We start from the raw sequence: 13,969 nt of genomic DNA on the forward strand, positions 1-13,969 counted from the left end.
AAAAGTGATCTCGCGGCGAATCCACTGCTGAGACCACTTTTATCTGAAAGCCAACCGCCGCACGAAAACGGGGATACCGGGGTTATGGCAGCTAGCTGCTGCCATAACAACGATATCCGCCGCCAAAAGGATGTACATCGGCGCGCGGCGGTCGGCAAGTGGTTAAAGAGGAGGTTCCTACCTCCTGTTCATATTACTCTAACAATACACCTGTAACCAGAAACCTAATTAACATGAGCTAATTTACTAAATCATTTACCCAGACTAGGTGACTCAGAGACATGAGCTTTAGGACAGACTTTCCGTCTTTTACCTCAGAAGACACAATCAACATTATCAAAAGTATAACACAGGACACCTTCACACAATAGCAGGAGCTAATTACAATTAACAATACAAACAGTGATCTCCCCCCTCCTCAGCCTAGTAGGCAACAAACTATAGTATGAGTAGACTGTCCGGCTCCTACCCAGTTCTAGAGGCCAATGTGATCAGCTCTCTCAACTAACATGTTGAGTTCAGAATCAAACAACCCAAGAATAGTCTTTACATATATTCTTGAGAGATATTGTTAATGAATATTACTGTCCCATTTGAAGTAATCCAATCATGTTCTCAGGGTTCATTCTTTTCTTAGTCACCCTGCGCCCAACAGCGACTCCCGTCCCATATCTTAAATAGAAAACTATGTTTAGATAGATTTTTACTTCAAAAGCATTTTATTAAAATAAATGTGCTAAAAATAAAAAAGATCTGATTTAAATAAAAGAAAATCAGATTTAAAAAAAAAAAAAATCATTGATTTTTATCCACCTTGCCTACATGTCAGTCCGACTTCGGGGTCGATTTCAGAGCCATCTGTGCGGGTTCACGCACAGATGTCTATTGAAATCGCACCCGAAGACACCAAAAGTAGTACAGGAACTACTTTCGGGAATTGGTGCAGCGGCGCAAAGTCGGCGTCACAGATTCGGACGGTGCTATTGGCGGTATTGCCGACATGTCAAATCGCTTGCCAATTCGCATCAATGTGAACCTGCGCAAAAGGAAAGTTGTACAAGAAAATTGTATAATGTATGGGCAGCCTGAGACCCCATACACACTATTAGATTTTCTGCAGATTTTCGTCTTCAGATTTACCAAAACCATATAATATGAGGTCAAACCTATAAGCCTCGTACACATGATCAGATTGTTGGCAGACAAAGCGCCAGACTTTTGTCTGAAGAGCGTATGCCAGGATCTTGTCTTGCATACTAACGGCACACAATCGTCGGCCAACAAACACAAACGTAGTGACGTACTATGAGGAATTTCAGCTCTTGAGCGCCACCCTTTGGGCCCCTTCTGCTAATGTTGTGTTTGGTGAGCATTGATTCTGAGCATGCGTGTTTTTACTTTGGACTTTTGTGTGACGGATTTGTGTACACACGATCTGACAACAGACCGTTGTCTGCTGAAAATTTACTAGCCTTCCAGAAAGTTGGCCAACAATTGTCTGATGGAGCGTACTAACGGTCGGATTTTAGGCAGTCTGTCATCACACAATTCCTGGCCGAAAATCCGATCGTGTGTACGAGGCTTTAGAGTTTCAATTTGTATGAAATCAGGCAGGCCCTTGCACTACATGGTTTTGGTAAATCTAAAGACAAAAATCTGCAGAAAATTGAAAAGTGTGTATGATGGTCGAAAGCTACACATAGCAGCCTCACACCAGTTCCCCATTTCACCAATGAGCATAGAAGGCTGACACCTGATTGGTTAGGATGGATAAAGGATCTACTTGTCTTCTCTGCCTCTTCTCTAATAAAGTAGCTGAATCTGGAAATGGAGTTGTGCTGTGTGGAAGTTCCGCGTTTGTCCAGCAGGTGGCTCTGTGTGTCAGCGATGAATGAGTTGAAGGCGGAAGAGAGAAGAAGCTTCTGGAAGAGGCTGGAGAGGAGCCGCACGTTCTATATTCTATACATCTCCGGGGGAGGGGAGAGCTCAGCTTCTATCCAGCAGAGTCGGTGACCTTTCCAGAAGGACGTCTCTAGCACTGACAGGTATGGGCTCTGTACACATGTTCTGTGTGACCCCTATTGTAGTCACTCATGTCTTCCTATGTATGGGGGAGGGGGGCAGCCATGGAGAGTCCCCCCCCCATTGTATATGAGGTAGGGGGGGTCCCAGCATGGACTGTGTACAGGGAGGAGACGGGGGTCTGCACCATACACAGAGCTCCTTCTCTCTCCATAGGGATGTATGGGCTGCCCTCACATGTCACTTCATATTATAGGAGGTTGTCCCCGACATTCCTGGATGGGGTCTGTGAGTGACACAGAGCCATGCTGGGTGTCAGTGAGGACTGTGACCCGGATGTACATGGTGGAGCAAAGCATGTTGGGAAATGGAGTTTTCTCCCCATCTATAACCAGGACAGAATAATCTGCTTGTTGAACATTTTCCTAATTCAGGATGATCAGATTTTCTACTTGACACCCAATGACAGCAGGAATATGTTCTCTAAACCGTCCAAATTGTGGATAACCACTTTTTTTTTTTTTTTCTATTCTGGTGATACTTTTTTGGTGACCCTAACATTTATCACATGTGATATTATTGTCACCTGACCTATGTGCATAATTTATTACATGCAATCCTTTAAGGGGCACTTCATTATTTTATGAAAATAAATTGCATCAGAGGTAATCATCAACAAAGCTTTTTCTCAGTTTACAAAATTTTTGTTTTCTACCATTTATCAGATGGTAGAGGTATTTGATGTTGTGGGAATGTGAACAATAACAATCAGGGGAGTTCTGCACTGGCCAGTGAGAGAAAAGGGGGAAAATTAAATAACAATAAGGGTGATTTACTAAGCTCCTGTTCACACCAGTGTGGCTTTGAAATTGCACTGCCTCAGCATGATTTCAAAGCCGCAGACTAGTACGGCTTGGATGTGCAATTTCTTTGTGGCTTGCGACTTCATTTAACCACTTGCAGACCGTACATATACTGCGGCAGGGCGGCCGCTCTGTGCCAGATCATCGCACCCACAAACGCGGCACATAAAAGCGGAAAAATGGACGGTTTAACCGTGGGTTACTATCTGTTGTCAAGTTCAATCATTCAGTGAGAGGTTGTAAAAAACGTCCCGTGTACATTAAGCCTAAAGGAAGTATGGGTTATTTTTTTGCATAATTATACTTGTCTAGGTGGATGCTGCATCTGTCCCCCAGAGCCTCGTCACTGACAGCAGAGCCACAAACACCGCCGATGGCTCGGTTCTCTAACCTCCCCGAGTGGAGAGCTGCTGACTGTCAATCAGCAGCTCTCCTCTGCTCCTCCACGCTTATTGGAGCGCTGAGCCGTGGAGGGGCAGGGAGCGGCCGTCTCAGCGGCTCGCTGATACTGCTATCAGTCAAGGCAACTGGCAGATCCAGACTCCCTAAGTCGGGATGACGCACTGCCTGGACTGATCCTGGTGATGTCAGCGGAGAGCGGAATGCAGACCGCTTCCGCTGAAAACGGGTCACAGGAGCGCAAAACGAATTGCTCTCCTGTGACCCATAGGAGAAGCCCAGCCTAAAAAGCTCAGACTGGACTTCTCCCTTAATGCATTAAGGTGAAAAACCTTCTGTAATGCAGCAGCCCCCCTTTTTACTTACCTGGCCCTGATCTTTCCAGCAATGAAAATGAGCCCAGCAGCTCCAGCTGCTGTCTCAGGTCCTTGTTGGATAGATAGCAGCAGCATCCATTGGCTCCCAATGCTGTCAATCAAATCTCGTGACATGGGAGCCAGGGGGCGGGGCTGTCTTATTGAATTTTTTTTTTATAGCAGAAAGTAAAAAATAAAGACCGCAGAGGTGATCAAATACCACCAAAATAAAGCTCTATTTGTGGGGAAAAAAAAAGAACAAAAATTGTATTTGGGTTCGGTGTCACACGACCACACAATTGTCAGTTAAAGAATTGCAGTGCTGCATCGCAAAAAATGGCCTGGTCATGAAGAGGAGTAAACCTTCTGGAGGTCAAATGGTTAACAGAAGTCAATGCAAGTCACAATAAAATTGCAGGAACCCTTTTTTTTTTTTTTTCTCTTCAAAGTCGCTGCGACTTGAGTCGCAACAAATTGTTTCAATTGCCACGAATGGGGTGCGACTTGTCATGCGATTTTTGAACTGACAACCAACAGCAAGGGGGAGGGGAAGTGGGACTTTATATGAAACTGCGCCGGGTAGAGGTCGCACGTTTCCATCCCTGTCACACAATATCTAGAAAACCCGCAAGCAAAAGCCAGTGGGTAAGGAGGAGGAGGTGGGACTTTATATGAAGCCAATGGTTTGCAAGCCGACACAAACGGTGGGTCAATAAAATTCTTTATTTACATGTTCATACAAACAATGGTATCAGACAATATCGATATAACACTTGGTAAAATGTTAGCAATGATAACCAGAGATCAACATAAGGACCAGTAGTATAGTTATCAAGGATATAAAAGATATACAGGTAACATGGATAATAACATGAGTATAAGCAATATTATTGAAGATAGACCAGGGATCACCAGGTGTCAGAATGCGTACATGGTTAAAACAAAGTAATGCCTGCCTGATAGCTGGCCTCAAATTCCTGTTAAGGGGTAAAACTCGGTATAACATGGGTTGGGACAGTAAATGACAACCGGTAGCTCGACGCGTTTCGTGGTTCAAGACCACTCATCAGGAGCAGACATGTCATGTTTCTGGAAATAAAAATGATAATAATATCAAGAGCCAAGGTAAAAATGGGTACAGAGGGCTAAATAATCCTCCAAAAATTGAAAAGTACTCACGGCAATTGTGGGTAAATGGTGAATGGCCAGGTACGGCAACCATCCGGAACTAATGCCGGGTCGGGAGCTGAGGCGGGCCCCTCCGCCGCGGCGACCAAAACAGGCAATCCCCCCCAGGGCGATGCAGAGCCACGAGGCACCCTAGAGTTGAGAGTGGAAGATGAGTGATAATGCAGGGAGTGTATGTGCAGCGGGGGGAAGGGGGAGGGAGAAAAAAGAGGGGGGGAAAGGTAAGGGTTGGGGGGGGGGGGGGGGAAAGGGGGGTAAAAAAGGGGGAAAGGGGGGGGGGGAGAGTGGAGAGTGAGCGTGATGTAGAAGTGAGTGAGTGAGTGGAGTAAGTAATGGAGTGAGGGAAAGAGGGATGGGAAAGCTGGAGGATGACATGTGCACGAACAAGGGTAAGAAGTGAGCTTACCTGTGTGACAGGGTGGTGTAGAGCAACCACCACCATGGTGAAGTGTAGCGGTAGTGTACCTCGAGCGCCGCATCGCCCCAGGTGAACAAGACGCCCATATATAGACGCCGCCGCGAGGAGGCCCGCCAACGTCACGTCCGCATGGCCGAGGGTGGGAGGAGCCAGAGCGGGAAGCCGACCATTGGTCGGCGGTCGCTGAGACCAACCCACCAAGCCTGCGAGCATGAGAACCAGCGTGAGGGGCGCGGCGGCGCCAGGAGGCGCGGCGTACGTCCACCGCTGGTGACGTGACGTCGATGGGCAGTGGCGGCAAGCCCCGCCCCCACACACACGCCCACCAAAGGAGGCGGGCGAGGAAGGGGGAGGGGGGGGGGCCCAGAGGCCGGCAGTGCCAATCGCAGCTCCCGGGCAGGCAAGGGCCGGACGGCCCACCGGCCAGCCACAACCACCCACCCACAATTGGGTTGGACCACCATTTGGAAAGGGTTGACCATGAAATTGATAAACCTAGTAACAGGATAAGAAACATGGCATGTACGATTGGAACTGGTAAAAATGACAAAAAGGTAAACACAGGTGAGGCTCCCAAGAAATCAATAGGGGCAGGATGATAACAATCTGGTAATATCAAGGTAGAGCAATAGAGCAAACCATGGGCTTCCATCCCTATTCATATAACCAACAGCAAGGGGGAGGGGAAGTGGGACTTTATATGAAACTGCGCCGGGTAGAGGTCGCACGTTTCCATCCCTGTCACACAATATCTAGAAAACCCGCAAGCAAAAGCCAGTGGGTAAGGAGGAGGAGGTGGGACTTTATATGAAGCCAATGGTTTGCAAGCCGACACAAACGGTGGGTCAATAAAATTCTTTATTTACATGTTCATACAAACAATGGTATCAGACAATATCGATATAACACTTGGTAAAATGTTAGCAATGATAACCAGAGATCAACATAAGGACCAGTAGTATAGTTATCAAGGATATAAAAGATCTACAGGTAACATGGATAATAACATGAGTATAAGCAATATTATTGAAGATAGACCAGGGATCACCAGGTCTCAGCTCCCGACCCGGCATTAGTTCCGGATGGTTGCCGTACCTGGCCATTCACCATTTACCCACAATTGCCGTGAGTACTTTTCAATTTTTGGAGGATTATTTAGCCCTCTGTACCCATTTTTACCTTGGCTCTTGATATTATTATCATTTCATTTTTATTTCAGAAACATGACATGTCTGCTCCTGATGAGTGGTCTTGAACCACGAAACGCGTCGAGCTACCGGTTGTCATTTACTGTCCCAACCCATGTTATACCGAGTTTTACCCCTTAACAGGAATTTGAGGCCAGCTATCAGGCAGGCATTACTTTGTTTTAACCATGTACGCATTCTGACACCTGGTGATCCCTGGTCTATCTTCAATAATATTGCTTATACTCATGTTATTATCCATGTTACCTGTATATCTTTTATATCCTTGATAACTATACTACTGGTCCTTATGTTGATCTCTGGTTATCATTGCTAACATTTTACCAAGTGTTATATCGATATTGTCTGATACCATTGTTTGTATGAACATGTAAATAAAGAATTTTATTGACCCACCGTTTGTGTCGGCTTGCAAACCATTGGCTTCATATAAAGTCCCACCTCCTCCTCCTTACCCACTGGCTTTTGCTTGCGGGTTTTCTAGATATTGTGTGACAGGGATGGAAACGTGCGACCTCTACCCGGCGCAGTTTCATATAAAGTCCCACTTCCCCTCCCCCTTGCTGTTGGTTATATGAATAGGGATGGAAGCCCATGGTTTGCTCTATTGCTCTACCTTGATATTACCAGATTGTTATCATCCTGCCCCTATTGATTTCTTGGGAGCCTCACCTGTGTTTACCTTTTGTCATTTTTACCAGTTCCAATCGTACATGCCATGTTTCTTATCCTGTTACTAGGTTTATCAATTTCATGGTCAACCCTTTCCAAATGGTGGTCCAACCCAATTGTGGGTGGGTGGTTGTGGCTGGCCGGTGGGCCGTCCGGCCCTTGCCTGCCCGGGAGCTGCGATTGGCACTGCCGGCCTCTGGGCCCCCCCCCCTCCCCCTTCCTCGCCCGCCTCCTTTGGTGGGCGTGTGTGTGGGGGCGGGGCTTGCCGCCACTGCCCATCGACGTCACGTCACCAGCGGTGGACGTACGCCGCGCCTCCTGGCGCCGCCGCGCCCCTCACGCTGGTTCTCATGCTCGCAGGCTTGGTGGGTTGGTCTCAGCGACCGCCGACCAATGGTCGGCTTCCCGCTCTGGCTCCTCCCACCCTCGGCCATGCGGACGTGACGTTGGCGGGCCTCCTCGCGGCGGCGTCTATATATGGGCGTCTTGTTCACCTGGGGCGATGCGGCGCTCGAGGTACACTACCGCTACACTTCACCATGGTGGTGGTTGCTCTACACCACCCTGTCACACAGGTAAGCTCACTTCTTACCCTTGTTCGTGCACATGTCATCCTCCAGCTTTCCCATCCCTCTTTCCCTCACTCCATTACTTACTCCACTCACTCACTCACTTCTACATCACGCTCACTCTCCACTCTCCCCCCCCCCCCCCTTTCCCCCTTTTTTACCCCCCTTTCCCCCCCCCCCAACCCTTACCTTTCCCCCCCTCTTTTTTCTCCCTCCCCCTTCCCCCGCTGCACATACACTCCCTGCATTATCACTCATCTTCCACTCTCAACTCTAGGGTGCCTCGTGGCTCTGCATCGCCCTGGGGGGGATTGCCTGTTTTGGTCGCCGCGGCGGAGGGGCCCGCCTCAGCTCCCGACCCGGCATTAGTTCCGGATGGTTGCCGTACCTGGCCATTCACCATTTACCCACAATTGCCGTGAGTACTTTTCAATTTTTGGAGGATTATTTAGCCCTCTGTACCCATTTTTACCTTGGCTCTTGATATTATTATCATTTTTATTTCCAGAAACATGACATGTCTGCTCCTGATGAGTGGTCTTGAACCACGAAACGCGTCGAGCTACCGGTTGTCATTTACTGTCCCAACCCATGTTATACCGAGTTTTACCCCTTAACAGGAATTTGAGGCCAGCTATCAGGCAGGCATTACTTTGTTTTAACCATGTACGCATTCTGACACCTGGTGATCCCTGGTCTATCTTCAATAATATTGCTTATACTCATGTTATTATCCATGTTACCTGTATATCTTTTATATCCTTGATAACTATACTACTGGTCCTTATGTTGATCTGGTTATCATTGCTAACATTTTACCAAGTGTTATATCGATATTGTCTGATACCATTGTTTGTATGAACATGTAAATAAAGAATTTTATTGACCCACCGTTTGTGTCGGCTTGCAAACCATTGGCTTCATATAAAGTCCCACCTCCTCCTCCTTACCCACTGGCTTTTGCTTGCGGGTTTTCTAGATATTTTGAACTGACAAATCGCATTGGTGTGAACGAGGGCTTAAACTGGTGCACACAAAATCTGGTGCAGCTGTGCATCGTAACCAATTGGCTTCTAGGTTTTAGCCCTTGTTCACACTGCTGCAGCTTCATAGTCGTGTGACTTTGAATCTGACATCCCTACATTGCGGCTTGCATACGACTTCTTTTAAAGTGGAGTTCCACCTGTTTCTGTGCTTATTAAAAGTCAGCAGCTACAAAAAGTGTAAACGCGCTCTCCTGTCCTACTTGCTTCTCTCCCTTTCCCTCCGTGGCACTGGCATCACTACTGTTGGCACTCGGCTGTAATAGCTTGCGGCTTCACAGCCAGGTGCGCACTGCGCATGCGTGGGTTGTGCTGCGCGTCCTGAACGGCCGCGTAATCTTCTTCAACCTGTGACGTGTCACAGAAGATTGTAGGGAGGGGGAGAGGAGGAGTCGCCTAGGCAGAAGTGGGAGCTGGGTACCTGTCAAAATTGGGTACCCCCCCCCCCCCAAAAAAAAATGATGTGGCATGTCAGGGGGTCAGGATTTCTTAACATGGATATGGATGTTCCACTTTTGGTTGGAGCGCCGCTTTACAGACATCAATGCAAGTCGTGTTGAAGTCCCACCAAAGTAGTGCAGGAACCTTTTTCTAAGTAGAATTAGAACGGTTCCATTGCTGTTAATGGGGGTGCAACTTTGAACTCTAAAGTCAAGTTGAAGTTAGAAGCTGATTTTTTTACTATGCACAGCTGCACCAAATTCTCTGTGCACAGTTTTAGTAACTCTCCCCTAATGTATCAGTGTGAATATGCAGTGCTCAGGAAGGCATTTCAACTCCAACATTGCACCAGAGGGAGATCACTCTGTTATTGAGGATGTACTCTTTTTTTTTACATGGACCCTGCTGCTGACTTGTGATTGTGTTGTCAGCAGTGACTGGCTCGTGGTTAGTAGGTGATAACGATCTGGTTTTTTTACACTAAGATCCATCTTCAGTGCAGCCTCACTCACCTCTATAGGGTATGGTGGTTGGCAGTATTGCCATGTAAAACACAACATACCCTACTGCTTATTTATTGTAAACATCCCTTGTAATAGAAAAAAGCATGACAGGTCCTCTTAAATATGAGATCTGGGGTCAAAAAGTCCCCAGATCTCATATTTAGACTAAGATGCAAAAAAAAAAAAAAAAAAAAAAAAAAAAAATGACACAAAAAAAAATTGTGCCTTTTTAAGAGAAGTGGGCGGAGCCGACGTAATGACGTCGCTCCGGCCGTCCTATAGTATAGAGACGGGTGGGCGCCATCTTGGCCTCACTCGTCACTATACCGACGCACTGACAGGGCCCGATCTCCTCCGCCGCTACCGACGGCTCCGGTAAGCGCGAACCCGCCGCAGAGACCACCATTATCGTGTACAGAAACGCCGGCCCTAAAGATGGACACCTCAGTTGTGGCAGCAGCTGCTTCCGTTACCGAGATATCCATCTTTAACCACTTGCCACCTGCCATATAGCAGAATGACGTCGGCAAAGTGGTTTCAATATTCTGACTGGACGTCATATGATGTCCTCAGGATATTGAGCCGCTGCGCGCCCCCGGGGGCGCGCATCGCGGCGGTCGTTGTTGCGGGGTGTCAGTCTGACACCCCGCAACACCGATCTAGGTAAAGAGTCTCTGACGGAGACTCTTTACCACGTGATCAGCCGTGTCCAATCACGGCTGATCATGATGTAAATAGGAAGAGCCGGTGATCGGCTTTTCCTCACTCGCGTCTGACAGACGCGAGTAGAGGAGAGCCGATCGGCTGCTCTCCTGACAGGGGGGGTCTGTGCTGATTGTTTATCAGCACAGCCCCCCCCTCGGATCCCGCCCAGGACCACCAGGGAAGCCACCCAGGACCACCAGGGAAACCAGCCACACTGGACCACCAGGTATGCCCCCTAGACCCCCAGGGAAATACTGATCTGTGCAAAGGCAGCTGCCAATCAATGCCCAGGCAGCTGCCAATCAGTGCCCACTCCCATGCCTACCACTGCCAGTGCCACCAGGGATGCCTATCAGTGCCACCCATAAGAACCCATCTGTGCAGCCTTTCAGTGCCCATAGGTGTTGCCCATCAGTGCCACTCATAAGTGCCCATCAGTGCCGCCTATCAATGCCCATCAGTGTTGCATATCAGTGCCGCATATCAGTGCCCGCTCATTGGTGCCACCTGATCGCTGCCGCCTTATCAGTGCCCATCAGTGAAGGAGAAAACTTACTTATTTACAAAATTTTTAAACAAAAGCAAAACTTATTTTTTTTTCAGAATTTTCGGTCTTTTTTTATCTGTTTCGCAAAAAATAAAAACCGCAGAGGTGATCAAATACCACCAAAAGAAAGCTCTATTTGTGGGAACAAAATGATAAAAATTTAGTTTGGGTACAGTGTTGGATGACCTCGCAATTGTCATTCAAACTGCGACAGCACTGAAAGCTGAAAATTGGTCTGGGCAGGAAGGTGTCTAAGTGCCCTGTATTGAAGTGGTTAAAAAAATGAGAGATATATATATAGTGTGGCCGGTTGTTAAGTGGTTAAGGTGAAAAAACTTCTGACACTGACTGCCCCCAGCCCCCTGTTTTACTTACCTCAGCCCGTTCGTTCCCTCGGCAGAAACGCGCTCACCTTCTCTGCCCGGGGTTCTCGACTCTTGATTGGATAGATTGATAGCAGTGCAGTCATTGGCTCCTGCTGCTGTCAATCAATTCCAATGACGCGGGGGGCATGGCCGAGTCTGGCATTCTGTATCTATGCACGCAAATGCTGGACTGTGGAGCGTGCCCGCAATGTACCCCCCAGGGAGAGAGCTTCTCTCAGGGGGTTTACCGATGCGAGGAGGAGATGCGAGCACCGCCAGGGGACCCCAGAAGATGAGGTTCGGGTCCACTCTGTGCAAAACGAACTGCACAGTGGAGGTAAGTATAAATGTTTTTTTGTTTTTTTTTTTTAAATAAAGGTTTACAATTGCTTTAAGGACTGGGCCTAGTTTTCAGACTCTGTGTTTTACAAGTTCAAATCATTTTTTTGCTAGAAAATTTTATATATATATATATATATATATATATATATATATATATATATATATATATATATATATATATATATATATATATATATATATATATATATATATATATATATATATATATATAATATATATTAAAAAATGGCAGTCCTTGCAATACTTTCTGTCGCACCGTATTTGCGTAGCGGTCTTACGAGTGCACTTGTATTTTTTTTTTTTTTTTTCCAAAAAAAAAAAAAAACTTTTTTGAATTAAACAAAAAAAGTAAGAAAACAGTAAAGTTTAGCCCATATTATATAATTTTTTTTTTTTTATATTGTGAAAGATAATGTTATGCCGAGTAAATTCATAACCAACGTGTCACACTTCAAAATTGCGCCCGCTCGTGGAATGGTGACAAACTTTTACCCTTAAACATCTCCATAGGCGACGTTTTAAAACTTTCTACAGGTTACCAGTTTTGAGTTATACAGCAGGTCTAGGGCTAGAATTATTGCTCTCACTCTAACAATCACGGCGATACCTCACGTGTGATTTGCACACCATTTTCATATGCGGGTACGACTCGCGTATGTGTTCGCTGCTGCGCGTGAGCTCGTCAGGCGCTTTAACCACTTCAATACCAGCCCCCCCCCCCCCCCCCCCCCCCTCCTGCCCAGGACAATTTTCAGCTTTCAGTGCTGTCGCACATTAAATGACAATTGTGCAGTCATGATACACTGTACACAAACTTCATTTTCTTCCCACAAATAGAGCTTTCTTTTGGTGGTATTTGATCACCACTGGGGTTTATATTTTTTGCTAAAACTAAAAAACACCAACATTTTTGAAAGGGGGGCGGGGGGGGGGGGGGGGGAAAAGAGTTTCTTAGTTTCGGTTTGAGGTTCTGACAGGTGTTACTGATTGGCACTGACAGGTGATGCTGATGGGCACCTTTTTTGGCAGCTGTGGTGGCACATCTGATGGGGCTGTGCTGATAATCAATGCACTAACAGAACCACTTCCCGGCTGTCATTCTTCTATAGGATGGGTGGGAAGTGGTTAAAAAAAAAAAAAATTATAGTTTAAGGACAGTGTCAAAATAAGAGACTTTTTGGGTCACTTTTATTCCTATTACAAAGAATGGAAACGTAATAGAAAAAAAGCATGACAGGACCTCTTAAATATAAGATCAAAAAGACCTCAGATCTCATATTTACACTAGAATGCAATAAAAAAAAAAATTCTCCTTTTTTTTAAGAGCATTGGGCAGAAGTGACGTTTGCCCCAGCTAAAAGTGATCTTGCGGTGAATCCGCTGCAGAGACCACTTTTATCTGAAAGTGGACCGCCCGCTGAAGAAGAGGATACCAGGGGTTATGGCAGTTATCAATCCTCTTCAAACAGCTGCCGTATAATGACGGTGGACGGTCCATAAGTGGTTAAAGTGGTTGTAAACTGTTGCACCACTTGTACCTACAGGTAACCTGTAGGTACTTTAAATATTTCCTAAACTTGCATAGTTTAGGAGATATTTACTATATGCGCTGCTGCCAACCTCATCGGCGCATGCGCAATGAAGAAACGGACCGCTCGTGTCATTCCTTCAGTACCCGTGCCGTGACTGGTGGCACATGCATGGAAGTGATGTCATTGTGGCTCTGGCCAATCACAGCACCAGAGCCCCTCAACCCGGACGTAACTCCGGTGAAAGATGTTAGCTGTGGCGTGCGGGCGGCACAGCAGGGTATTGTTCTAAGGTAAGTATTTCATAATGAGCTAGTATGCGATGCATGTATGGCAGGGCCTCTTATTCAAAGGAAGTTCCTGCCAAGATCCTGGATATGAGTAGTGCAATTAGTTACAGGATACCTGCTTGTGTCCTGCCAGCCCTGATATCTGGACTGGCAGGACACAAGATATATATCTCTCTATCTCTCTATCTCTCTATCTTGCATTTATTTTTTGTCGCAGGAGCCCAGAAAGCATTGCATTTCAGCAAATTTCTGATGCCCCGCAGGTCTTCTGCACACTGTCAGTGTATCTGCTTGCCCCTACATCCCACACGGGTAAGCCTATAACTCTCTGACAGGGACACTCAATTAACTACCATGGCGCTCCACAGTGCCGTGGTAGTTAATTGAGAACTACAAGTTGTCAGCTGCTAAGTATGTTGGAACTTGTAGTTCATTTAGACACACGGAGCTGTGTGTCTGAATGACATGGCCCTGTGGGGAACTTCTCC

At 46.6% G+C, this 13,969-nt stretch overlaps 1 protein-coding gene across 3 annotated transcripts in view; it reads left to right on the top strand.

The window, feature by feature from the left end:
- Positions 1–1,865: 1,865 nt before the first annotated feature.
- HSPBP1 (HSPA (Hsp70) binding protein 1) overlaps positions 1,866–13,969 on the top strand; it is a 123,993-nt gene continuing 111,889 nt past the window's right edge. For all 3 annotated transcript variants that reach the window (XM_073602812.1, XM_073602811.1, XM_073602813.1), the window contains exon 1: positions 1,866–2,045. The gene's annotated coding sequence lies outside the window, so the exon portion shown is untranslated. The remainder of the gene's footprint in view (positions 2,046–13,969) is intronic.

Source organism: Aquarana catesbeiana, linkage group LG10 (genome assembly GCF_042186555.1).
Source record: "Aquarana catesbeiana isolate 2022-GZ linkage group LG10, ASM4218655v1, whole genome shotgun sequence".
NCBI lineage: Eukaryota > Metazoa > Chordata > Amphibia > Anura > Ranidae > Aquarana > Aquarana catesbeiana.